Source organism: Tursiops truncatus, chromosome 1 (genome assembly GCF_011762595.2).
Source record: "Tursiops truncatus isolate mTurTru1 chromosome 1, mTurTru1.mat.Y, whole genome shotgun sequence".
Taxonomy (NCBI): domain Eukaryota; kingdom Metazoa; phylum Chordata; class Mammalia; order Artiodactyla; family Delphinidae; genus Tursiops; species Tursiops truncatus.
This window is the reverse complement of record NC_047034.1, coordinates 174,214,195-174,240,542: the sequence shown is the minus strand read 5'-3', so window position 1 is coordinate 174,240,542 and position 26,348 is coordinate 174,214,195. Positions and strand designations below refer to the sequence as shown.

The following is a 26,348-nucleotide window of genomic DNA, read 5'->3' as shown; positions in this document are numbered from 1 at the left end:
ATTGCTGCCTGCGGGCTTTCTCTTGTTGTGGCGAACGGGGGCTACTCTTCGTTGTGGTGCGCGGGCTTCTCATTGCGATGGCTTCTCTTGTTGTGGAGCATGGGCTCTAGGTGTGCGGGCTCGGTAGTTGTGGCTCCTGGGCTGTAGAGCACAGGCTCAGTAGTTGTGGCGCACGGGCTTAGTTGCTCTGCGGCATGTCGGATCTTCCCGGACCAGGGATCAAACCTATGTCCCCTGCATTGGCAGGCGGATTCCCAACCACTGCGCCACCAGGGAAGTCCTGTAACCTTGGTTTAATAGGCTTTGAATGTAGTGGAGAAGCCCCATAAACCTCTTGAAATTAATTATCAATATTGTATATATGTGTATTTTCCTGAAGCAAGGATCTGAAGTTTTTATTGGATTGTCAGAGAGGTTCATGCCTCCCAAGAGATAATAAATCATTATTGTAGACATAGGGTTGAGCATTGAGGGCACTTGGTAGTCAGAATACCTGGGTTCTAATCCCATTCCTACACTTAAATAATCTTTTTCTCTGTTGATCTTGAGGGAATGTTTTTTTTTTTTTTCTAATCTATGAGAAGGTGGTGGTAATTTCCCCTGTCACACTGACCTGAGGAGCAAAAGATTTGAAGATGTAAAAACCCAGCGAGAAGTTAAAAGGGAACTCATTCTGTCACATAAGAAGGTGATAGACCTGCAGGTCTCAGCTGTGTGTGGGTAGATGTTGTGAATTATTCACAGCAAATTTTTAATTTCAGGTCTACCATGTCCACTTCTGGAATTTCTCATTACATTTTAAACTGTTATTTAATTTATTTCATATTAGCATCAAGGAACCAGAACTAGGAGGTAATCTATGCCCTTTATCCCCTTTGTTTCTCTTAGCCTCTTCTGTTCCCCCAAACCCCAGAAATCAGCTTATGGATTCCAGATCTAAGGTGATATGATTTAGGGATTAGCCTCCAAGCTGTGAGCATCTTATCCCATGACTCTCTTGCCTGGATCTTGGTAAAATGACTCTAACCCTTTGAGTAGACCCTCAAAGATCTGATCGTATTCCTAAGGCCATGACAGGATGATTGCCTCTGGAATCCTTTCTAGGAATATGATCTATTTAAGAAAAGCACAGCATTTCAAATTCCAAAACTATGTCAGAGGAGCAGTTTCCCTCTGCTGCACGAATTGAAAAGAGCATGCTTTTCCCTAGTTGAGTGTCATTTGAATATCTACAAGACCCTCTAACCTCTTTGAAAGCCAGAGAATTGGGGAGATATTCATTGAACAGATTTCCTCTCTTAGATAGGCTCTCATTTCCCTTCTGTCTATGATTATTTTGTGATTATTTTCATATACTTACAGAAAAATTACATAGTTATTCTTAAAATTAAAAAAAGTTCTTTTCAAACCAAGAAAATCTCAGATGTTAACAGTAGAACAAATGATTCCATTCTCTTTTCTGCCCCTGTAGAATCTGAGTGTTTTCTCTCTACAGCTGTCATCTGGTCTTCCTAAGGGAAGAAAGACAATAGCGTACTTAATTTCTTCCAGCAAAGGAGAGGAGCACTTTTGATCATCACTAATGGAACCTCTGCTCTGTTATGTCCTACTTTCCATCCCTCTCTTTGTGTCTTTGTCAAGGCGATATAGGATGCTTTTGATCTTCAGTACTTTTTTGATCTCAGTTATGTTTTGACTCTACGCTTATGAATGCAAATATTTTAATAATTTTCCCTGTTTTCAACTAAATGTTTTTCATCAAAGGCAGTTGTTGTTCATGGAATTAGAATTCATGGTTTATTGTTCACTAAAGGTTAGCTTTACTGATAACTTTTACAATTGTTTGATAGGTTTCTTTCTTTCTCTTTGGCTCTAGAGCATTTATTTCTACCAAGCCCAGATTTCCCAGCTCAAATTCTACAGATCTAAATTTTTGTCAAGGAGATACGAATTTTCTGTCAGTTTTAGTTAATACATTTTATCCTATATAGCTTTAGCCATTGTTTTATTGTTTTAAATCAGTTTTGTTTGTTATGAATGGGATAAAGACCTAATAGCTTCATATATTTCTTGGTGCAAAGAGCATTAGTAGGAAAAAGGTGCAGGGACAGGGTTGAAACTCCCTGCTTCATTAAGGAAAACATACTCACTTATAAACATTAATTGAGCACCTTCTCTTTGTCAGGCCTTGTGATAGACTCCTTACGTACATTGTCTTGTGTATGTTAATCTCGATTCTTCAAATCAGGAAACCGAGACGTAAAGAAGTTAAACAATTTTTTCAAGGTCATACAACTGGAAATGACAGGGAGAGTATGAAACCAAGTCCAGCTGATTCTAAAGGCCTTGTTTTTTCCCCTCTGTGATGTCTCTCCTTTGTGTGTGTGAGGCTTTCTTCCAGGCACTATAGGGAATATGAAAAGTTACTTACTGTTAGCTTCCCACCAGAAGCTTATTATTTGACATCACTTGGTTAGCTTGTAAGGTGACTGCTGTCACATCACCTATGTCACAAAGCAGGCCCTCAGGAAATTGTGCTGGTTGTGGTCATTCTTGTGTGGGATTAGTTATGACCGTCACCAGCTCCTTTATAGACAGTAAGACCCTTTGTGATTGCAAATGTGGTTTTACTCATGTGATATCATTTGATCATCAGAATAACCTGGTCAATAGATAGGACAGGCAGTATTAGCCCCAGTACATAAGTGAAGAAACTGAGGCCCAGAGAGGTAAGATGACTTCCCCAGGGTCAACCAGGAACCTGTGGAGCCAGCACCTGATCTTATGCGATGGCGTCTGAATTTTCATTTTTAGTTGTACTTTGGAGATATTGCTAACTGCTTGATTTGTTCTAGACATTCCTTTATATGTTAAAAAATAAAAACAACAATGAGAAAAGCAAAGAGCCCTGCCTCGACTCAGAATGAATTTCGATAGCTTTTAGGAAAATCGTCTGAAGGTAAATACAAGCAAGTTAAGTGAGGAAGAGAGAGAGGGAAATTGAGACTGTTTGCATAGTTCAGTAGAAAACCTAGCTAGCACTTTAGATGGTATTTTGTTCTTTGGTCTCTGTTTGGGGTACCATATGTGGAGGAGCCACTTCCCTTCCGAGAGAACCTTTCACTGGCCCTTTGTGCCCAGGAAACCAGATTTGGGGCATAGCAGTGATCCAGTGGAAACTGACTTCGTGTCCTTGCACGCAGGGATTCTCAGCCAGCCCCTGCCACTGGCCAGCCTCCTATCATATATACTGTGACCTGGTTGAGGGCAGAGGAGTCCATCTGCCTTTTGTTTAAGATAAACAGCATTTGTTTGTATTTGTTTTGTAGGCAGTCTATTTATAAGGCTCAAATGAGACTAAGCCACTGTTTATTCAAGGCAAAAGTTTTATCTTTGCACAAAAGAATGTACTGGAGTGCCTGCCTGCATGGATTCCGAAGGGGAAAAGGCAATTTATGACTTGTATCTGTTTTTGTCATTATGTATGACTGCTCCATTTTATAGTTGAGCTGATATCCCCATAATAGCTTTTCCATGTACCTATAAGCAACTAAGAGGTGAATGCCTTCTTATAAGCACTGGGGTTTTAGTGTATTTAAGTTGGCATAAAACTTTAAGTTAAATGAAATTCACGTCAGACAGTGATCTATCCCTTAGAAAATGTAGAGTTTTCTATTTTCAGAAAGACTTTGATCCGAAATAAGTCACCCAAGGGATTTCTTTTCCAGCCAAGAGGAGGTGCCTTGAAGTTGTTGTATGTAGAGAAATGACTCAAATTCTTGGCAGCAGAGCTTTTGTTTTATTTTCCTCTGATAACCTTGAATACTAAAATGATTCTCTTAGTCTGAGCTCTTTTTGGTTAGAGGCAAATTTTAGATGCTGAATGACCCAGCAGTGACCTATCCTAACTTGGTCAAACCTCAAATATTTGCGGGAACTGGAAGTGTGTTGGGAGGGGGCGGGCGGGTGAAGTGGAGGCATGAGAATCCCATGAGTGGCCAGAATTCCCAGGCAGTCCCCACCTTGTTCCACTGAGCAGCCTTGCTCATGAAGGAGCCTGGTGAGTGGGGCTTAGCTGTCCTCTTGTCCCACCCTAATTGAGCAGCTCGGCCAGAAGTAGCAGGGAATGACACCACCATTGACTCTCTGTTTTTGAAACAGAAAGATTGGAAAAGTTTAGAACTTGTCTTCATTTCTTAGTAGTAGTTCAGCTAAGAGTCAGGTCTTTAGTTATCTCCTTAGACCAAACATCTCATGTTTCAGAGGAATTCACTCTGTCTTCCTACACTGCAGTCTATGGTGGTGGAAAAGTATGTTCAGTTGCTAAATTGAAAAGACAGGAAATATTTGTGGCCCCCAAAGAGTAGTGGTTTTCTACCCTAGTGTAAACATGGTGAGTAAAAGAATAATATGTTCAGGCTTTTCTTGGGTTGACTGGTTACCCCAGAGATGTGGTAGTTCTCCCTTTTCTGCGTTTCAGTATTGTTCGTATCAGTATTCGGCCTTTCTTGAAAAATTGTGACAAGCTGAAATGAGACAAACTGTAACCCATTTTTATAAACACATGAACAAATCAAATTCTAATTCTTGGCAGTAAAAAGTCAGAACACTCACTCTGTTTGGAAGGTCCTTTTGGTTTTCTGTACCTCTTTCTCCCCTGTAATTGTTGTCCCTCTCCATCTTGAAGAAAAGCTAAATCAAAGTGTTTTCTTAGGAGAAATAGGGGATTCCTTGGAATATCATCCTTAAAAGTCAGAAAAGGATGTGTAGCCACCATTTATTGGGTGGCTCCTGTATGTCAGGTAAGGAGGGCTAGGAGCTTTACAGATGCTATCTCGTTTAATTTTCACGTGTACCCTATAAGGAAGGAAGGATTATCTCCGTTTTACAGATGAGAAAAATGAGACCACAATGGTCAGTTACCTTGACTGAAATTTAATAACGAGTATTGGAGTCCTAAGTTTTAGGAGCAAGTGATTTGGGCATCTGTATATTTTTCCTCCACATAATGCAGCTTCTCAGACATAACCCTCTACCAAACCCAAGCCATTGTAGAAGCTAAAACACAAGCAGTTGAAGCTCCATTCATTCCCAACTTTTTTTTCCCTTCTGTGTTGGACCTTGGGATTTTCCAACTGTAATTTCCAGTCTTGCTGAATTAATCTTTACTATCGGGGAATCCCTAATCTTGTGTAAAAGGATTGAAATGGGACAAAAAGATTGAGTTTCCCTTAACGAAACAGAGATGACTTAAAATCGTTTGAGGAAGCTGGCTGTACTTTCTCACACCCCTGATGTGCTTAACCCAAGATTTATTCAGATTTAAATAATTTGATTTGCACACTCAGGCCTTTCCTCCGCTTTGACGGGGGAGCACACCAGAGCTTCGGGCCACCTCGGTGTGTGCTCCAAGAGCCAGCCTCCTCTAAATGTACACGTCGCATTGTAATTTCCTTAAGCTGTTTACTGAACTTCGCTACTTTAAGTGTTTCTAAGCAAGTAGGGTGTCATTTCAAAATTTGGTTTTCAGCACAGAGGTCATGAAAGTAGGGAGACTTGTGCTTTCCCACTCTCAGTTGATGGCAGAATATAAACTCATTCTCTCCAGTAAGTCCTTTTCTTTCCTTGCTCACCTCCCCTTACTCGGAAATACAGCTTTTCACATTTTGTAGAGGTGTCTATGTCTCTGAGTTCTGCTGGCACATTGGCTTTCAGATGCTTAGTGACACCGTTGCTGCAGTTAAGAAGCCGGATGGAGAGCGCTGGGGATGGTGTGTTGTCCTGAGAGTTCTGTGGTTGATTAGTTCTATTGACCTGACCCGGGCTTTGCTTCTTGGAGAAAAGGAGAAGTAAGGTTAACTCACTAGAATTTAATAATCCCTTATTAGGATAATAATAATGCCACTTGATATCTGTCTTGATTTCCAGTTGTTGATGAAGGACTGATATCTCTGATCCCGTCTATAAGCCTGAAAGCAGGTGACGCTTTTATTTTCTGCCCCTGCAACAGCCGCCGCCACCAGGAAGAAACCGAGGCCCAGCGGAAGTAAACAGCTTGCCCAAGGCGGCCAAACAGAAAGTGGTAGAGCTCTGGGCTCCTTCCTTGGCCTCTGACTTCTAGAATATTGCTGGGCAGTACTTCTTGAATCTTACCAGATACTATGGAAACCAACATCTCCACCTGAGACTCGGGTTTCCGGTAATTGGTGTGGTGCGAGCCGTGTTAGCACACCTTTCCTGCAGAGGGGGTGTCAGAGAACATGGGGGGAGAAAAATGTACCTTTCCCTAAGGAGGCTTATTGACTCATTCATTAACCACGTGCTATGTACGTGAAATGTTTAGGGGCTCACAAAGAGAAAGCATGATGAGAATAGTTCTTAGAGCAGCATGTTTTGTGGAGCGGAGGTGGTAGGGAGAAAAATTTCAGCTTATATCAGGACATTCCAATAAGTGATTTCTGCATTGCTGGAGGTGAGTGGAAATAAAAGAGACCGTGGAAGAAAGAAGGATGGCACCTCCAGAAGGGGTGAGAGTCTGGCTTTGCCTTGGCTTTCCTCAGAGCCACACGATGACATGTCCAGGCCTGACTCTTAAGGGGGGCTCAGCATGTCCTGAAGTGGTGACTTGGAGGCCCAACTGGTCAGTAAATGGTAACAGAGACGCACCGCACTTAGGTCACATAGGCAAATGGCAGTGACAGCTTCTCGTTTCTTTTTTATTAAATACCAGCAGGGAAGCCTTCCTGTGCCATTTGTAAGAACAAGGAAATTTCCTAGTTAGGCACATGAGGAGGGTGGAGATGAGCCCCAAAACTAGGAGCCAAATTGGGGAAGTCAAGTGAAGTGAAGAGAGAGAGAGAGCGGCAGAAAGCTGGCCATCGGGTCCTTTCTGTTTCCCTGGTCACGCTTGTTCTCCCCTCATCTTTGCACTGTTGCTCATAACCTTTCCTCTCTCTGGAATGCCCTTCTCCCCATCTCTGGCCAAATGGCTCTGAGTGTGTAAGGTCCCGTCCAGATCCCTATAAGATCCTCCCCGCTCTGAATTCCCAGAGCACTTTGTGCTTCCGTTAGGGCAGTGACCGTGTTTTTCCTTGGAAAATACTAACCATTTTGTGCATGTCCCAAACATCCATTTAACAAGCACTTATCGTTGTCAATTAGGTGCTCAGTTCTGTGGCAAATACTAAGAAAAGTAAAACTTAAAAAAAAATTTTTTTTGAGGTATGTGGAACAGGTAAGCCAGATCAGAAGTAAGTCAGCATAATACAGAGGGAATAAGTATTGTAGCTGGGATCTGTGCAAAATCTTTGCAGTTTCACGAGATAAGTGCAGTGGGGGCCAAGGGGAAATAACACTTTATTGTGTTCCTCAAGGATGAGATCGGCTTGAGACAAACTGTTTGATGCAATTGCCTGCTTATTCGTTTGCATACCGGAGTAGATGTAAAGCTCCTGGAAGGCGAAGATCTTACTGTCATCAGCTGTTGCCAGTGTCCCTATGACTAGTCATAAATGTTTATTGTAAGAGAGCTGAGGGGATCCCAGGGGTTCCCACGTGGGCTCCCATTTATCTGGTATGACATTTTCACGTGGTGTAGATTCAACAAATAGTTACGAAATACGTGAAACACCTGCTGGATTTTTAAATTAACTATTTTATGGTTTTTATGTGGAATAAACAGAAACTTTGAAAACGTTTCTGTATGACTTTCCTCCCAAGCATGTCTGTAAGCTGACTGAGATGCACAGAGATGGTCTGTGTGTTGAAATACAGACAGGAAAAGGCTGCTGACTTCCAGGATCCTGTTTCATCTCCTCCGCTCTCCATCACCCAGGTCTAGGATATGGACCTGGATGGAATGAGGCCAGGTGTGCATTACTGGGTCAGGGCCAGGCTCCGCAAGGTAGCAGGAAACCTTGGGAAGCTATTATAGGGGGAAGAAGGGAAACCCCAATCCCTCTTAATCTAATGAAATAAAATAATATTTATGGGAAATATCTGTTTGCTTTATTAGAGGAAAATGTTCAAGTAAACATTATGTAACAACACACTGAATTTATGTAACAACACGTTGGTTTGGAAGCAGCGACTTTCAGTGTTTTCACTGAAATGAAAATTAAGCAGAGCATGCTTCCAAAAACAGCCCATTGTTTCAGTTTTGCTGCCTTTGTCATGTTTCAAAGCAGGGTGTTTTGGCCAGTTGGATTATTTTCTCTTTATTGGTAACTTGGAAATTGGCAAGGATGATGTCAAAGTTAGTTATAAAAGAAGAGCTAGTTTTCTGGAAATTTAACCTTTGTAGCATACTCCTGTTACTGTTTGATCTTTACAGACATGCAGGAAAGAGTACAAGTATTATTATTGCCACTTGAGTCACAGCAAAGGTAATGGCTCCTGGAGGCTTAGCAGGGAGCTTGTAGAAGGGGACCAGCACGCAGGCCTCCTCTGTGGCCCCAGGCTCTTTCCATAGACCACACTGCTGCTCTAGAAAGCCCCCTTTCCCCCTCAGGCACTAAAGCGCTTTCATGCCTGTGAGATGATTTAACCTTGAAACATCCCTAGGGGGCCAGCAGGGCAGGTGATGGGAAATGCAGCCACACAGGTTGAATGGTTTTGCCAAAACCATGCAGTCAGCGTTGGCACCAGTGGCTGTTGCCCAGACCTCATGACTCCAAGCCCACTGCTTTTCCCGCCAGAATAAATCTCCTCGGCGGAGGGCCAGAGGAGCTTTCTGACATGGGGAGACAGCTGTGGAAAAGTGTTACTTCCGAGAGAGGGCCTTACTTTGCTGGCACCCATGCTGGGTTGTGTGAATGGTTGGTTCTAAAATCTCAGATGCGCACGAAAATCTCTAGTCACCGGATCACTGAGAAAAGCAAAAGGGGCAAAACCAGGTAGATTTTATCAGCCTGTTTCTGGGAATGCTTCCTACCTGTTTGGATTTTGTGTCCAGTAGTGTCAGCACGGAAGGTTTGCAGGATTGCTGCAGTATGGTTGTTTAAAAATCAATTGGCAAGACGAGTTGAGGTGCCTCAATGAATGTTATATATAGAGAGAAAAATTCTTAGGACTAAATACAATGAAGAATTTGCCACTTGTTTCTCTTTAAAAGTTAAAACACAACCGTGAACAATGTCTAACCTCAGTTTTATTTTTTTTAAAAATTGAGTTCTATGAGAAGCCTCTTTTGAGTAATATTTCATGTGGTAACTTAGCTCTCTTAACTGCTCCCTTTCCATTGAAGCCCATCTTGTATTCCTCCCAAGATAAATCTTGAGCCTAAAACTCTTCTCACTCTTTCCAGATGAACATGGCAAAAAGGCAGCTCTTCCCAGGTTTGGACCCTCAACACAACCTCTGATACCCTCGTAGAAATTCTTAGGACACAGATCTGGGAAAGAATTCGAAGACCAGCTTTTCACCCTCTAAAATTACAGATGGAGAAACTGAGACCCAGTGAGGTTCTCACAGCTAATTAGCTGTGGGGCCAGCTCTGAAACTCAGGCCTTCTGGCTACAAATCTGGCATTGTCTTTGAAATGGGGTCAGCAGCTGTGGGTACCTGCTTCTTGTCCTTTTAGAAATGAGGGAGAGAAAGTAGTGGGGGCAGAGCCCTGATGTGGTGTTCATTTTCTCAGCATCCTTTCTGTGGATTTTATTTGTTTATACATCTGTCTCCACACTGGACCGAGCTCCTTGAGGACAGGGGACTAAGTCATAGTCACCTTGGTATCTTTCACCCCAAGCACTGCATGGTATGAAGAAAGCCCCCGAGGGCTTGTTGGGCTGAGGGATCTGTTTTGTGTAAAGATCAGCTCACCCGAACAGGAGGGAAGTATAGCTCCTTTGAAGCAGCTCACATCACTAGTCCTTCACCCGTGTCTCATCCAGTGAGTAAACTGCAAAACTGTACCTCATCTAAAAACAAAACAAGACCACCCCCCGCAAAAAAACAACCAAATAGGGGATCCCTCTGTAATTAGATTTAGAAGGCAACTGATGAAGTGAGATAGAAAACTTTGATAGACACATAGTCTTTGGTTAATGCCAAAATTAACATGACTTTGTTGGTTAAAATGAATTTTAAAAGTTTCTCCTTATGTTATTTATTATGCATGTTATTTATTATGATTGTTGTCATTGGGTTCCCTCTAAAGTTCTGTGTGAGTTAAGAGAGAAAGAAGAAAGGGGGGGAAAAAAAGGGACCCTCCAGGACGGGGTCTAACCTAGGGAAGGAACAGCCACTTGGCATCCCCCTGGGTGAGCCCTGCAGATGCCTGGTTCCATGGTCCACTTGGCCAGGCAGCCCAGAAGAACATGCTTATTAGAACACTTTGGTTTGAGCTTGTGCCTCTTCTGAATCCTCCTCCAGAAAGGCACTAACTGTGCAGCAGCCTCTGGCTGCTGTGGGCAGAGTGACTTGCATGCCGGCCCGGGTGGGTGACCGAGTTTGCCGGGCCAGCCCCCCTTCCCTCTCCCGCGTGTCTGAGTGGAGTGTGGGCCAGGGGACAGGCCGGCCTGGGTGAGGGCTGGCACTGTCCTCGCCAGAGTAGGTGCCTGGAACCTTCGCTTTGTGCCTTTTTGCTTTAATCTGGAACACTTTAACAAGACAGCTGACCAAAAGGTGGTGCCTGAGTCCTGACCCTTTGCCGGGCCGGATGAAATCACCATCTTTCTGTCTCCAAATCATCACTCGGGTCCAAGCCCTCGGTCACCCAGTGGAGCCCCTCCACTTGCTTGTCGGAACGAGATTGCAAAGAGTTAACACTTGTGCTTTTTCGGAAAGTTATCTGTGAAGAGTATTAGTTGTTTAATAAAGCGTGCCTGCCCTCCCAGTGAACCCGCCAGTGACTCTGCAGCTGGGGTCATTCCAAGTTCACGCGGTGGACTTTTGACTGCCTTCTGTGTCTGTGAAAACAGTCGGCAGCTCCTGCGGGGATCATTCATTCAGGCCTGTAACACAAAACTATTGCCAATGGGCACCTGCTGGGGTGGCTTCCCAGGAGGGCTGGGAGGGAAGATACCAGACTCTTCAGGCATCTGCGGAGATAAGAGCAGCAGGGGCTCCACTGGGAGCCTGCTAATCTGGCTGCGCGTAGACCCCACTGCCCCGGCCGCAGGCTGGTGTCAGGATGTATTAGGGATCCCCAGTTGGGATGGGATGTGAGCTAATTAAAGGCCTTTTACAAAGAGGAGGAGTGAGGAGGAGGAGGAAGAGGAGGCGGAGGAAGGAGGTTTGGAGCACATTCCCCAGATTTCTAGCACATTCTTTATTCCTCTCTTTTGTCCCTCAAAACAAGAAAACAAACTGAAGAGTCTGAACATTTGCTTATTTCTGACCTTAAATCGTCATTCATTCTGCCTGGTACTATATTGGTTTTAGCTGCTGTTTTTATGGAATTACATATATTGGTACCATTAGAGATATTTTGCCACATTCTCCCTGGAGACATCCTGCTCTTGAAATACTCTAGGTGGACTGCTTGAATTCTGCTCCTTTCCCCCCATTGATTCATCTGGGTAATAAGTACCTGTTGTGGCGTGTCCTAGTTTTTTCCCCTTTTCCTTGGAAAATCCATTTGCCAGCTGTAGGGGGTACTGCGGGGAGGATACCATACATCAATCCACAGTAAGTGCTCTTATTAAATTTTGAGATGGTGGTGGTGTGGTGCTATGGTTTCAAATGTCAGAGCAAACGCCATCTTGAAAATGTTGTCAAGTACGAGCATAACAATTCATTTTACGGTCACATGCACTTCCGGAAAAGTCACCTAAAAGTGTTTGATTACCTGTTCTTTTGTTTATTTAGCCTGTATATCCCTCCTCCGCCAACAAGCGGTAAACTAACTTATTATTTTTTTTTAAATTTTATTGAAGTATAATTGATTTACAATGTTGTGTTAGTTTCAGGTATACAGCAAAGTGAATCAGTTATGTGTGTGTGTGTATATATATATTCTTTTTCATATCCTTTTCCATTATAACCTAATTTATTTACAGAGCAAGGGTACTTTTAAGTCCGTGGTATTTTCTTAATCTGCCTGGTAATGATACATTTCTTGAAAGCAGTTTTGTTCACACACAAACCCAAGCCTTTATTCTATCACTTCTGATACATTTCACATAAGCTTGACTGTGTGCAAAGAAACATTTAGATTAAGTTCGTACTACATGGTAACAATCTGAGGAAATTCCAATCAAAAGCCAGCAACCTGTTTCCTTCATTCTGGACTGTTGGTGTATCTGGCTTTGTCTGTGTTCTGATAAACGGTAACCACAATGTTAATTTTGTATTTCCTTGCGTTTTGTCTCACGTAATCTGTCCTCAGAGCTGACCGGGAGGCTTGTTCACTGCCATGCGATTCGTGAAATAGTGGGGTAATGAGCTTGATTGTGTGGAATCTGTTAGTGTGTTATGTGTAAGTGTTTAATTGATCTTGATTCCTGGGTATTGCTATATAGGAAACATGGGATAGTTGCTATGTGCTGGCACAGTTGAGGGAAGTTTTCAGTTTAGGCTAGTAGCTGAATGGGTATCTTTAGAAATGCTGCTAGCTCATATTCACTGACTGCTTCACTGAGTACCAGGTACTGTTCTGAGTCTCCACATGAATGGACTTGTTTCATCTTCACAGTGGCCCTTTGAAGTGCTGGTCCCTGTTGATACAACAGGACACTGAGGCTCAGAGAAGTTAAGTAACTTGCCCAAGGCTCTGAAGAGAGCCGGCCGGGACCCAGGTTCTCTGACTCAGAGCCTGTACTCCTGGCCCCACCTGGTGCAAAAAGTTGCACCTGTCTAGTGGGCTTCATTCATGGACACGTCTTCAGTGTCAGATTTGCAGGGACTAACCATGTAAGGCTGCATTCTCAAGGGGGTGCCGAGAATCTGAGTCACCGTTTAAAGCCCCTCCCTGTAGTCCCCTCTGTCATATGATTAGCCCTTTTGTAGGTGCTGCACCGTCCAAGCCAAAGTGTGTGGCTGAGAATGAGGAAATGCTCTAACCCTGTCCGAGGCACTTAGTGAAGGCATTTTAACTTCGTTCTAGCTCCACACTCTGGGCTGACTAAATATAGACTTACGTGCAAAAGGCATAACCTCATATTAACAAATCTGTTACTTATTGTGCCTACACAGTAAGTTCACAACTGCCTGTGAGCAACTAAGAACACCAGGATGTGTGCGAGGCACAGAGGAAACAAGCAAGAACAAAACAAAGGTCTTCCCCCCTCCCCCCGCACCCTGGGTCACAGTCCAGCATGGGAGAAGGTCCCGTAAGTAATTGTGCGCGTTAACGCGTTCAGGTGCCAGGACAGAAGTCTGTGCAGACAGACAAACCTCAGGGTCCTTGTTAAAGGAAAAGGGGGTATTTAGACCTCATTGAAAACAACTGGGCTAGAAAGGGAGGGGGAGGGAGGAGGGAGGTGGTAGGCTCACTTTTTAACTGTGTTTTGGGAAATTAACTTCTCTGACCCCATTTGATCAGTCCATTAAACTGTTTCACCATTTTCTTTAGACAAAGCCAAATAGACATGACCTAAATTTGTGAGGGAAGAGCGCATTATATATAGGAATGTGTTCCCCCAAACTTACCCTGCCCCTGTCCACTCCAGTCACTAGATCTTTCTCTGAAAATCCCTCCTTTCCTGTTTCCACTCAAGGCAAATGACAGTGTCCACATGTTGATTTGGAATTTTAGTTTTTCATGTAGGATTCAAAGGGGACATTTATCTTGAGGTAGGAATGGCTACTGTTTCTCCACCAGTGTTCAGACTAAGGCTGCATACGTCCCTCGTTGACTTCTTAGAACTCTGGACCTCAGTGTTTTCCCTACACCCAAAATTGCGGTGCTGGATGGCGTCTGCCTGGCTCTCGGGGTGGGAGACAAATTGGGTCTTTGACTCTCAAGATTGAAGTTAGGTTGGGCGGCTTGGCAAGTATGATAAAGAAAAGGTTCCTTGAGTAAAATCTGATAAAATGTCCATCAGGAATGGACTCTCCTCTCCTTGGAGAGGCTCAAAGTGGCTCACCTTGGTGCCTGTTCTGTGGTGGTTTCACTGCCCTCATCACTCAGAGCGTGAGCATTTGTGAGTTGCCACTTGTGTCCTGGACTCGGTGAACTGAGTCACTTTCATAGGAGTTGGAGAAAATTACACATAAAACAGAATGCTGCTTCTTTACAGTTTTCCTGTGTTCTCACCACGTCATGGTTTATTGCTCTTTTCCATGGAAACTTTCTGTTTGGTGGGGAAACATGGTGCTACGTCCAGCATTCATTGACAGCATGAAGGTCGGCATCTCAGCCCCTCATCTCTGACAGATGGATAATTAGAGAATGAGACACGTTCCATCTTTTGGTGGAAGTTAACCAGTTGGGGAATTAGTACCGTAGAGCCAGCTGCTGAGTATATTCTCATTTGACTTTTCTCTCTACAAGCACTTCCTGGCTTTAGGATGGCCTGCTAACCCCATTTTGGATGCCTGGGCTCTGAATCAGCGCCGAAAGTTTTACATGTCAAGAATTAACATTTGGTCATTTCCCGTGAGCCCGATAACAGTGCTAGGCCCTTTATACCATTTTAACCTTTCTTCTCCATTCTCCTTTCTTCCAGTTGCTCACATACCTTGGGGTCATCCTTGACTCAGCACATCCGTCAGCTGTGCCGCCTGTGGACCTTCCCCTCCCACCCGCTGCTTCCACGCCATCCATCCCAGCACTCAGCCCCGCCCTGTCTATTGTAGCAGGTTCTGTGTCCACCCTTCCTTCCCCCCTTCTCACTGCGGCTCTCAGTACAGCAGATGGAACTCAGATCGGGTCCTTCCTCCATTCAGCCCCCTCCTGTGGCTTCCCCTTTCACTCTGCAGAGAAGATTAAAGTCTGTGCAGTGATTTATAACGGGCACGTGGTCTGCCTCCCCCTGTACTTTTCTAACCTTGCCTTTTACCCACTTGTCATTCCCCACCCCACTTGGCTCCATCGAGCTGACCTGCTTGCTGTTGCTCAGCTGTCCCTCAGAACTTCTGCCTCAGGGTCTCTGTACCAGCAATTCTCTCTGCCTAGAATGTTCTATAACCCCATGGTTTTCACCTGCATCTTTATCCAAATGTCACTTTGTCAGTGAGACTTCCTAGCGCCCCTCCCTCATCTAAAATTGCAACCCCCTCTATCACTACCTCTTATCCTCCCTCCCTGCTTAATTTTTCACTTAACATTTATTACTGCTTTCATTTTGTATATTTATATCATTTATTGTCTATGCAACTAGAATATAAACCCCAAGAGGGCCATAAGCTTTGTCTGTTTTCTCCACTGCTGCATCCCCAGCGCTTAGAACAGTGCCTGACACATAGTTGATGCAAAGTACGTTTTTTGTTGATAGGAGGGAAGAAATGAAAGGAGGAAGGAACGGGTGGACCCTTGGAGTTCAGCATTATCTCAGTTTACAGAAGGGACACTGAGAAGTCGCCGAAGATCACACAGCCAATAAGTGAAGCCAAAATTTACCCAAATGTGTGACTCCAGAACTTCTCTGGTTTCCTTTACATGTTTCAGCCTCACTTGTGACTGCTGTAAACATAGACTCTGTGAATTGTGCGCACAGATATAGCAATGTGAACGCGCTACAGTGCCTTAAAAGAAAATACTTGGCCAGAATCTCCCAGTCTCCTCAGTATCCTCTGGCACTCAATAGATAGAACAGATGAAAACTTCTCAGCAAAGTTTTAAACCAGATACCCCTCAACATAAGGAAAGTGATTAGCACACGGAGCTGAAGAGATGAAAAAGAACACGTTTTTAAAAATACGGACTTTCAAGTCAAACCAGTGAGCAGTCTTTTTGGTCATTTATTCCCAAAGCTCCTGTGAGTTCATTCCAGGTTCACTAGGGAGACCAGCACCTGTCCATTCCCTAGTTGCACTGTCGTGTACGCATCCATACCCTGTGCCTGGCCCTGTCCCTCGCCCCGGGGAAGCAGAGGTGGACCAGACAGTTAGGACTTGAGCAGCGTGCTTTCAGCAAGCGTCTCTCCCCTTTGAGCTTAAAGGGCTCGTTTCAGTGGATTCCTAGAGTGAGGTTTTTGTTTTGTTTTGTTTTTTTGGGGTGGGGGGGAAACAATCTCCCAATTTTATTTTCTCATCTTGTTCCATGAAGTTCTGAGGTTCATTTTAAGTCCATTTGGCATTCTTCTTTTGGTAGCGTAGGAAGTTGAGGCACTTATCTAAAGATTAAGAAACATCCAAGGCAATGATGTCCTGCTTTCCTGCATCTCTGACCCTTATAGACTTTACAGCAGTTGTTAAGGGTTAGGATTAGAGGTTCAAGATCCTCTGAGAGGCCCCATTCCTATCCATCAGCAAAGCCACAGGCACCCTCTGAAAAGACATGGTAGGAGTTCCATACATTTCAGGGAGTTCTTTCTGCCTTGTTTCCCGCCTTTTGCCTTGGACTGTAGATGGTTTTTCTTTTCTTCCCTGGATGCTGCCTCTTGGATACAGCCTTAAGCTCGTGTTATACCTGCAGCCCAGGAACATGCCTGGGCTCCCGCTTGTCTGGGAGAGGTGCTAAGAAATCAGGCATTAACTGCTACTAAACATGCTCCCCTTTGTTTCCAGTTATGCCCAGCCTTATGGGTATTGAGGGGACACCATTATATGTTTTGATCCCTGGTTTGTGTTATTTGCTATAGGAACGTGCCTTCAGAGCCTTCATTTAATAGAAAAAGAGACAGTGATGCCGTATCTTTTAAGAGATATGGGCACAGAGGGAAGAAAATGGATGAATAATAACTTGAGTGGAAGGGAAAGTTAACGGAAGGCATTTCTAAGATTGAGCAGATTCAATTGCATCTGTCATTCTGAGAAGAAGAAGCCAGAAAGACTGAAGGTACAAGAGAAAAAAGGATTGATTGAGTGATAGCCAAGACAGGGTCTTACAAGAGCACAGAGGAAGGGGTCTAGGTTTAAGAAATAGCTCACTTATTCAATTTAAGGTGGGTGGGGGGTAAGGAAAGAGGTTTTTTTTTTCCCTTAGTGAAGTAGAATCTATCATTTCTGTGAAGTGGGACTGGGGTTAAGTGCTAGTGAGTTGAAAAAGAATGGAAAGCAAATCTTTATTTTGCTCTAACAGTGTTCCAGACACTGTCTGGTGGTATGGTACGAAGATGACCAAACCTCCCTGGCTCCCTGTCATTGGAGCATGCACTCCAAGCCTTTCAGCATGCTGCAGCCCATGTAGCCTTGTGAGCAAAACAGATACAGCATGTTTACATGACAGCCGGGCACCCATACTAATAAAGCTACACTCAGAAGGAGTACAGCAGTGGTAACCCTGCAGGCTTGTATGCAGGGAGAGGCCATTCAAAGGCTGCGGAGGCATCTGTGACGGCTGACCTGAAGTTGAAAAGTCGTAGACCTGGAGCCATTCCTGCTGGGCAGGGGAACGATAAGAGTAGTACCTGATGGGGGTACGTCCCTGTAGTTAACTTTCTACCCACCTTTCTACTAGATATTTCCATCTTGGGTAACAAAGGCCTTTCTTCCTAAATCCAGACCAATGCCTTTCATCTGTTATTTTCTGCCCATGTGAATAGTAGCTATTTGCAATATATTATTGATTATCTAGGAAATAATTGAAATTTAAGATTTGGGTATCTTTTGAGTTTAATTTTAATTTCATAAGCTGTGTCCGTAAACATTTTCTTTTAGAGTCAGACCTCTAAACCAGCACTCTCCAATTGAAATATAATGTGAGCCACACTTGTAATTGAAACTGTTCTAGAAGTCCCATTAAAAAAGTAAAAAGAAACAGATGCAATTATTTTTAATATTTTTATTTAGCCCATTATATCCAAAATATTATCATTTCAACTTGTAATCAATATGTAAAAATAATTGAGATGTTTTACATTCTTTTTTTCATCTTAACTCTTTGAATTCCAGTATGTATTTCACACATACACCATATCATAACTCGTACTGACCACATTTTAAGTGTTCAGTGGGCTCCTGTGGCATGTGGTCGCCTTATTGGACAGTTCAGCTCTAAACTAAGAAATGAAACTAAAGTCATATGATGTTAACTTGTAGCACGTGTTTGAAGAGAAGAGTTTCAAGTCCGTGTGGTGGACTCGATTATGTTAATATGCAAGCCCTCATTTCTCTCCACCTCTTTTTAGTCAGCTTCTTGTCCTTTTACTGAGGGGTTCATTTCTAAGATTTTCCTTGCTTTTAGTGGAGGAAGGAAGGTGCTGAATGGAGAAAGGACCTTTATACAGTCTGCTTTTGTCTCCATCATTGCAATGAGAAGTTTTCTACAAGATTCTAATAAATAGCTGTCCAAATTACCTTTATTTTTTTCCTTAGGTGGTTTCTTTCTGTTTTTTCACTTTTCCTGCCTGAGTGGCAAAATTTAGCAAACAGTCTGGTTTTGCTGTCTCTGAGTGTGGTGATATTTCAAATATGGGCATGATTTTAAAGAAGTTAATTTTTATTTTAAAAAGTGAATTCTGCCTTTGGTGGCATGTTTAGAAAACAAGTTCCGTAAATTTTTTTTTTAATTATGGAAGAGTCATACATAGAGTATCATACAGTATATGTATACTTTAAAGAACTATCAAATGAATACCAGGACCTACTGTTCAGCTTAAACTAGAATATTATATTGATAGACTAGAACATATTAGTAGTTTTGAAACCTCCCTGATCACGTTTCCTTCCTTCACTTCACACCCTGAGGTAATTACCTCTGTCCCAAATTTTGTGTTAATCACGTCTTTTCTGTATGTAGTTTTTACCATATTTGTATGTGTCACTAAACAACTTTGCCTGTTTTGAACTTACATACAAAATCAAACTAAATATATCCTCTTGTGACCTTTCTTTTTTAGCTTGACGTTACGTTTAGCTTGATGTTACATCCATGCTGACGTGTGTCTGTAGTGCATTCATTTTCATGGCTATAAAGTATTCCATTGTATGGATGTGTCACAATTTATTGACTTTACTGTTAAGACATTTGGACTGTTCCAGTGTTTTGCTGTTATGAACAAGGTTGCTGTTCACATTCTTGTTCATGGTTCCTGGAGCACATGTGCAGAGTCTCTCCATTATATACTGAGGAGCAGAGTTACTGAGTCATAGAATATTTATTTGTCCCATCTTTGTGTCTTTTTTATTTTCCTTCTCAGATAATACAAGGTCCTTATAACACTTTACCTCCATTAATGCTTTCCCCCCGCCCCAGAAACATCTTTATTTCACCTATCTCTTTGAAAGACATTTTTACTGAATTTAGAATTCAGGATTGGCAAATTTCTTTCAGCCCCTGAATAATACCGTTCCGTGATGCTCCATTATTCCTGTTGGAACTGCTGCCAGTATTATTGGTGCTCTTCTGAAGGTGATATGTCTTTCATCCTGTGACTCTTTGTCTTTGGTTTTTAATGATGACGTGCTTAGATATGGTTCTCCTGTTTAGGATTTGTCAAATGTCTTTAATTTGTAGAGATTTGGGGAAATTTTTGGCTTGTGTCACTTCAGATAGCACTTCTGCCGCTTTCTCACTCTTTCCTCCTGTGACTCCAATTAAATGGAAGTTGGACTTTTAAAACCATGTCCCCTGAGTCTCCTATGCTCTTGTTTCTCTTCGTGCTTTGATCCGGATATTTTCTGCTGACTCACTCTCTAGCTCACTAATCCTTTTTGGTGCTCTGTCTACTCTCCTGGTTTCATCCATGTGTTAACATTTGAGTTCTCTGCTAAAATTCTCCATCTTTCTATAAATTTTTTTGAACATTACTATCATTCTATTTTAAACTCTGTGTCTAATAACTCTAATGCCTGGATCCCTAGTAAGTGATCTTGTCTGGGGTTTTTTCTTAGTTTTCAGTCCTTTTGTTTGACTTCCATGTCTGGTAGTTTTTATTGAATGTTGGGTGCTGTGTAAGAAGTGTTTTAGAGCCTCTGCCTGATATGATTTTTCTCTGGAGAGGATTTATACTTCTTCATCCTTCTACTTTCAAGTGCCCAGTGCTTTGATTTCCCCTCATGTGCATTCCCCTGCAGAACTTACGTTCTGAGCTTTTCATTTGCAGTGAGGGGTATATAACAGCAAGAATTTTACAGAGGGACTTAATTTCAGTACAGACCAGAGCCTGATGCTTAAAGAGAAGAATCGTGGGGAAGGATGGTCAGTGGACGGGAATGTGTGTCGGGGGGTAGAGACTATATCAGCCTTAACTCCTGAAATTATAAGAGATCCTTAAGGAAACTTCATCCTAAAGAGTCAGTTCTGTTTCGGCAAGAAAATGGGTGAATCTTTTTTACAAACAAGGGTTAATTAGCTTTCTTCTAGGTTGAAAGTACAGTGAACCAGAGCCCCTATTTTTCTATCTTCCTAGTAATTGAAGGTTTTCTTTTAAAAGCAACACAAGACATCAGAATAGGTCCATTAAGTCACCTTTGAAAGGGCACCTTTTGAGTTAAGTGGATTGTGTTTTCTTCCTCATTCCAGGACTTGTTTTTTAGACCTGAAATCTGTTAACCTGGGAATGCCTAATTCAGCAGGATTGTAAAACACCAGATCTGCAGGAAGTAGATGGGTGTGAATTCTGAATGTTCTCTCCCAGGTCATCTTTTGCGGGGTTGAAGGATATTAAAGTTAGGAACACCTACTAAAAGGCCACTAAGGAATCCAGGGGACATCCCAGGCAAATACCAGAGGCTTCTGAGGAGCCCAACTGCAGTTTTTAAATTTTAGTCCTTCTGAAGGGTGGGAACCTTTGAGTCTGTTTTTAAAAGAACCTTCCTGTGGCCTTTCTTTGAGCCTGGGATCAAGCCAGGTCTCAGGAGAAATGACCTAGGACTCAAGTACCTTGGCGCTGAACTGCCTCCATTCACACCCCCACCCCCCAGGAGAGGCTCACCTTCCCTTGTTCTCCCAGGTGCTGAAGCCCAGTTCCCCGCCTGCTGTCTTCTCCCTCGCATCCATCACACTTGCTGCTGAACAACCTCCCTGACACGTGAAAAGTTGGCCCTTGTATCTCTAGCTCCATCCCATCTACCCCCATGCAGTGCAGTTAGTAGGAAGAAACAGCACCTTGGTGTCCACTGAACGTTGTGTTCCTCTCAGACTGGGGGAGGTGGGCTTGGGGAGGAGCAGCGCAGCAGAGGTAGAGAGGAGGGGAGTGAAGCCCGAGCTGCAGGAGCCCTTCTCACCCCCCTAGGAGCATGGTTGGGCTTTTCTGATTCTCTCCCCGCAGCCCTCTTAGCTTTCCCTCCCCCATCGCCCACCCCCTTGTATGTGTGTCTCCACATGTCAGTTACTGTCACACATAGCAGCCCATGCCAGAGCGACAGCCTCTCAGCAGCTAGATTTGCTTGACCACATCAGCTCTGACGGAGTAAATCTCTCCGCTTTGGCACTCCACCTGCTTCAGCAGATCCTTCTGTGAGAAGCGGGGAGGAAGAGCAGGCCTCTTCACAGGCAGGGACTCTTGCAGTCACTGGTCCCAGTCCCCGCCCAGCGTGGCTTCCGTATTTCTCCCCAACTGCAAATGGTGCACGGGCACGGTGGCCTGGCGTGGTGTAATGTGGTCCACGCGGTGGGCATCCACAGAACCTCCTCTCTGTCTGGGGCCTGTTTCAGATGTGAGGGTGAGAGCTTTGGGGAGAGGGGGAGATGGATTTTAGGCCGCATGGCCTAGGGCAAAGTGTGGGTGATGGAAAGGGGTGGGGTGTCTGAATTGGGGTACTCGTCAGGAAGGGGGACTGGAGCCTGACCCTCTTTCTTATCCAGGAATTTGCATGTCATGTTTTGGAAACTTTTACACTTCTGTCAGCTTCCTTCCTTTGTCGCCACCACTGCTTGGGAAAGGAAGGATGTCTACCTGGCGTCTCTATAAGATTTTCACTGGCATTCAGGAGGAAATTTTCCTTGGAGACAATAACAGAAATCACAGTTGGGTTCTCTCCATAGATTATCCAGTATCAAATATACGTGGATACTTAGCGGCTTAGCAGGCTATTGCTGGAGATGATCATGGTCTTTCCAGTTTCTTTTTTTTTTTTTTCCTTCTAGTTTTATTGAGATATAATTGTCATACAGCACTGTAAACATTTAAGGTGTACAGGATAATGATTTGACTTAAATATTACGTACATCATGAAATAGTTACCAAGTACATTTAGTGAACATCCATCATCTCATAGAGATACAGAAGAAAAGAAAGGAAAGATGTTTTTTCCTTGTGATGAGAACTCTTAGGATTTACTCTCAACTTTCATATATAACACAGAACCGTGCTAAATATATTAATCATGTACATTACATCGCTCGTACGTAACGTGTTTTATAACTGCAACTTGTACCTTTTTACCACCTTTGTCCACTTCCTCCTCTCCCCACCTCTGCCTCTGCTAACCACAAGTCCGATCTCTTTTCCTATAAGTTTGTTTGTTTGTTGAAGTGCAACTGACTTACAGTTCCTGGTACACAACATAGGGATTTGATATTCCTGTGTATTTCAAAATGCTCACATTCAAGTCTAGTTATCATCTGTCACCACACAAAGATATTACATTATCATTGACTATATTCCCCAAGCTGTACATTTTATTCCCGTGACTCATTTATTTTGTAACTGGAAGCCTGTACCTCTTAATTTCCCTATCCTATTTCACTCATCCCCCACCCATGGCCTTTCCAGTTTCCTCCGTACAACTGGATAATAATAGAGTCCACTTCGTAGGGTTGTTGTGAGGATTAAACTAATAAATGATTTCATAGATGCCACATCCTCAGGACAATGCAGTAATCATTGTTGGCCTGTGTTTACTCTTCTAAAAGTTACGCTGTGGTCTTCAGCAATTGGAAGCTCTCCTTTACCCATTCTGCTCATACGCACTTAAAACTTCACTTACTTGAAGAAACCGGTTGGGTACAGATTTCTTTCCAAAAAAAATCTCATCATGGCATTTCAAACCCTTGAAACACACCTGACTTTTTCAGTAAGAAGCTCAGCTTATACTGGTGCCTAGCATCTGTGATTGTCCTCTATGATGTCACCCTTCTCCTTTCTTCCCAAGCTTTTGGTATTAAAGAGAATATATCTATTCATTTGAAATACAAAGTACATTACAAGAATGAAGTCCTTGTGACTGGGAATGAGATAAGCTCGAGCTTCTTTTCTATTGTGAAATGTTCTGTTTCTGAATTTCTGCATTTTGAGAGTCTAGTCTATTTATAATTGACTTCTTTATGCTTTCCTTTGTTCCAGAATGGGTATAAGGTGACTCCTATATTACAGGATGAGACATGCAGGGTTCAGTTGGGGAGGAACGGGGAGTGGAGCATGCATTAGAAGAAAGAATAAGATTTGCAGTAATAACCCTTGGCATTTACACGTTGCTTTGTGTTTTTTCCCCGAGTACTTTTAAAACTAAGGTCTCTTTGGATTAACCCAGCAGCTCCGTGGATAGCATCCTCCCTGTTTTACAGATGAAGACACTGTTCCCTAAGGAGAGTGTGTGTTTTGCTCATGTTCATCCGCTGACACTAGTGACAGAGTTGGGATCAGTGACAGAGTTCGGATCCTTGCTACCCAAAGCGTGTGTGCTTTCCTAGTGTTGAAATAATTTATCTGCCCAATCAGGCATTATGGTGTGACCACCTCGGAGAGATTTTTCCCGCATCTCAGTCTGTCTCTCGGTGCAGTACTGAGGTGCGGGCCATTTATGCGTATTGAAAACCTTGTTGGCATGGCAGATGGAGGCCTCAAGGAGTGGGAAGGTTATTCCCCTTGACTAGCACTAACTGTAGGGAAACCCACCTCTGGCTTCCCTCCGTGTGCTTGAAGGGGTTTTCAGTGGTAGATAAGTGGGTGCCTGGCTCCTCAGCACGATCCCCTACCCCTTCTTGGGGGAAGCCTACGACGAGGCCTGGCTGATACAGAGCTAAAGCTGGGACACCATCCTGTCCACAGCTGGGTTTAGAAATGCGTCCTGCCCACATGATCCTTTATAATTGATGTAGAAAAGAAAAGGGAAAATTGGACTTGACAGACATGATACTTGTCTGTTGTCGAAAATCAGTCTTCCTGATGCTACCCGTGTGTATTCTGTTTATTTCTGTGCTTTAGCCTTCTAGCAAACTCTACCAATCCATTTTAAAGGAAAAGCAAAATCCTATTATGAGAGTGCTTCAATCCACTCTGAGCTTCTAGATTAATCTGAAACAACATCTGAGTTCACAACTGGGTCAGGAAGATCAAGAGAGACTTGCCAGTTCAGCAGGCGTGTGTCTTGGGCTAGTTAAGAACCAGGCCAGTCTTGAGGTCTGACTTTGTTGCTTTTATGTTCAGACCTTGTGTGCTGAGATAATTCTGGGTGGTTTTGGATAACTTTGTTTCTTAACTGAAAAGGAGTGTCTGTTGCCTGATAAGTGTTTACCCATGAAATAGCAACATGGTGTATGTCTTAGGGTAGGAGGGCTTTTAGATCTCCAGAGCTCTCTGCACCCCCCCCCAAAAAAAAAACCCAAGGTCATTGGTTTAGGCATGTTAGCTGGAATAGAATGCCAATCCTAGCTTTAAAATGTCTTTATTATTCTTATTCAGGGTCTCTTTTCTGGATTCCTTCCCCTTTCTCTTTTTGCCTTAAGGGCTATACATAATCATAACCAAGTAGAACTGAAAAAAAGACAAACCTGCCCCACTTCTAGTGGATAGAGATCTGGGGTCCAGAAATGCCTCTTTCTTGCCAAACCTCAACTTGTTCCATGCCTTTTTGTTTGTTTGTTTTAAATGCCGGTCCCCAGTCCCAGCCTGCCCCCTCCACCATTTGGCCGAGTGAGGACTAGCTGTTTGGTTTGCCTTGTGTTGGTGACAGATACCCACTACTTGTTGGATCACATTCTCCTTTAACTCTGCTCTGTTCACAAGTATCACAAAAGGGCTTTTCAATGTTAAGGCAAAACTCAGACTCCGAGAATCATTTTTAACGGTGGCTGTTTTAGCAACACGAGTGAAGTGGTGAAGACCTTAGTTTTGAAGCGACTTAGGTCTTACATGACTTAAAGGAGGTTTTCCTACTAGTATTCTGGCAGAGTCAGAAACAACTCTGCAGTTTAAGCCTCCAGACTGCTTGTAAGAAACTTGTAAAAACTGATGACCTCCTGTGTGCCAGGCATTTCGCATTATCTCCTTAACCCTTCAAAGCAGCCCTTTAGACTGTTTTTTTCAGAACCAAACTGAGGTTCCAGGAAGCTAAGCAGCTCTCACCAGCTTGCACAGCGCGCGCGGTAAGGACTTGACTCCTTTGCCGCTGCCTTTTGACTGCGTCATGGCAGCACCCCCAGAGTTCACGGCGCCCTTCCTTCTGGCACCGTATAGCTGGGGTTCTGGGTTTCCACTTTCTAGCATAGCTTGTTGCAGGCCATGGCGGCTCTGAGACCTGCAGCCGTACAGCCTTACGCTGGAAGAAGGACTCTCCCTCACACACGAACTCCTAATACTTCTCTACCTTTTCCTGTGCTGCGTGGGTCACATCGGCCCTGGTGACAAGGAAGATGCTGTCATCAGCAATAACTCAGTGGAGCAAGGATACTAAAGAGAAAATTTCCATTAGGTAAATAACTGTGAAAGAAGAACCCCAGAGCAGGGGGAGAAATTCAAGCCCAGGCTTCTGTTACACTGGCCAAATATCTTTGGCATCCCATGCTTGCTGAATCTCCTAAAAGGGTCAGGAAAACTGATAGGACGAAACAGAGGGACACAGTGTAAATTTTTTCTCTTGCATCATTCCAGCATCTACTTGAATTTCAGTTTTATAAAATCAGCTGTTCTGAGCCCGGCTCTAAACCCAGGCTAATTTGTAGTGGCTCCATTTCTGTAGACAGTGGGGTTATTTTTGGAAGGTGGGGTATTGACACGTAGTGTGTGTCAGCTACGCAGTAGAATGGGCATCTTGAAGTACTTCTGGGATTTTTACCCCCTTGCTGAAAATACGGCTTTATAGAAATTAATGACTTCTGGCTGGGGCCAGAATTCACAAGTGTGGCATGTGCTAGAGCGTCCTTCAGTGAAAGAAGGGGGGAAGTCACTGTTGTTTTTGCAAGGGTAATAGCAGGTTTTCTGAAGGACATCCTGTTCCTTCAGAACCTTTCATTTTAGCTAGGACGGTATTCACTTGCAGCCTTAAGTTTTTTGTGGACTTGAAATGGCTACCAAGTGAGCGATATTGACCTAAGTCCCTGTAAATGCTCCTTCTGGTGTTGAGGTGTAGCTTACACTGAGTGGAGTTACGAGTTAGCTACAGATCACCCTCCAATTGCTAGCTCATGCTGTCTGCTCTGG

General features: G+C 43.4%; 1 protein-coding gene across 10 annotated transcripts in view; it reads left to right on the top strand.

The window, feature by feature from the left end:
• VPS13D (vacuolar protein sorting 13 homolog D) overlaps positions 1-26,348 on the top strand; it is a 244,693-nt gene that overhangs the window by 160,475 nt on the left and 57,870 nt on the right. The gene's annotated exons all lie outside the window — the stretch shown is intronic.